This window comes from Penaeus monodon, chromosome 25 (assembly GCF_015228065.2).
Source record: "Penaeus monodon isolate SGIC_2016 chromosome 25, NSTDA_Pmon_1, whole genome shotgun sequence".
NCBI lineage: Eukaryota > Metazoa > Arthropoda > Malacostraca > Decapoda > Penaeidae > Penaeus > Penaeus monodon.
In genome coordinates, this window is record NC_051410.1 from 16041031 (window position 1) to 16042373 (window position 1343).

The window sequence follows — 1343 nt, forward strand, 5'->3', positions numbered from 1 at the left end:
AAACTAAATTATGGTGGACATGTTTGCCATGCCAAGAAATGTCTCCCAAAATGATTTCTGTATCATGAGAAACTTACTATGCTTGGGTCTAGACTGGATTATTAACTATCTGCCACAGGCCTTCTTTAAAACCTTCCTCTCTGGGTTTTCCCAACTTCTACGGGGTCGAGTAAGGGGAATAGGTCATCTGGGTTTTAGCAAAACCTGAAATAAATTTTGGGATATATGAAAGACTCTTAGGTATCAATTTTTATAACATACTGATTTTAACAAATGAACATCTTTATTGCAACAAAATAGAAAAAAATTCAAACGAGAATGAATTTTTTAAGCACAAGGGATATACCTCTGTAAGATATGTTGAAAACCCGTAAAAAAATTCACTTGCTTGTGAAGATATTCTTTCTTATTTAACCTTTTACAAAATTGATTAAAAAGTATAAAAATCATCACCCTATTTAAGACTACATGAAAACATATATGCTTTTTAAAAGACCTCAAAAACGACAAGATTTTACACCCACTGTGCATAGTCCATAGTCCAATATTAGACTGAACAGACCGTAATTGTCTGTACTTTTCTCTTTTTTTATATATACTAAAAAAAAACAAAAAAATAGGGGTAAAAAATATTCATTCACATGGGCCCTCACACAAAATACCAAAAATGTTAAAAATGATTAAAAAAAAGTGTTGTGTCAATGACACCTTTTTTACTTTGAAAATTGTCGGCACGACACAATTGCTCTTTGCTCATGTTTGGGTTTTGACAGCAAAACCTTTCCCGATGCCATTTTTTTTGAGCCAATTTCATGCAAAAATTTCAAACAACTCAGTTCAAACAATACAAAATTTTAAAGATGAGCTTTTAAAACTACTTTCACTATAATGGTTGTCTGGGTTACTTACGTCTCATAAGTCCCATAAAACAGGACTGGATACTTTTTTAATGGTTTGCCAGATGGATCTTCTTCATAGGGTTCAACCTGCGGGAAAAATAATAATAAATCAGTACACTCTATAATCTGAATTCACAAATTAAACCTACATTTTCAGTACATATTAATCTTCCCTTAATACAATAATAAATAAATGGCTAATATAAATATAATTTCATTATCAATTTTGGTAATCATTCAGAACAGGACAGTGAAAATAAAGCAAAACTAATGCATTGGTCACACTTATCCAAAATAATGCATTGGTACTATACGTTACGTATAAATAAATAACAGTTCAAAACTAATGGAAAGTCCCTAATTGATTATTATATGTAGTCCATGAATCTGTGCTTACTGATTCCATGGCCTCTGTAGTTCCACTCCAGCAATGGTCAACAAACT

The 1343-nt window shown here is 31.6% G+C and overlaps 1 protein-coding gene and 1 long non-coding RNA gene across 2 annotated transcripts in view; one reads left to right on the plus strand and one right to left on the minus strand.

The window, feature by feature from the left end:
• LOC119589074 overlaps window positions 1-98 on the minus strand; it is a 6617-nt gene extending 6519 nt beyond the window's left edge. Inside the window, exon 1 of the long non-coding RNA XR_005230170.1 lies at window positions 78-98. This is a non-coding gene — a long non-coding RNA (uncharacterized LOC119589074). The remainder of the gene's footprint in view (window positions 1-77) is intronic.
• Window positions 1-1343, plus strand: part of LOC119589070 (ubiquitin-conjugating enzyme E2 G1-like) — a gene marked incomplete in the record, with an annotated part of 59651 nt that overhangs the window by 17788 nt on the left and 40520 nt on the right.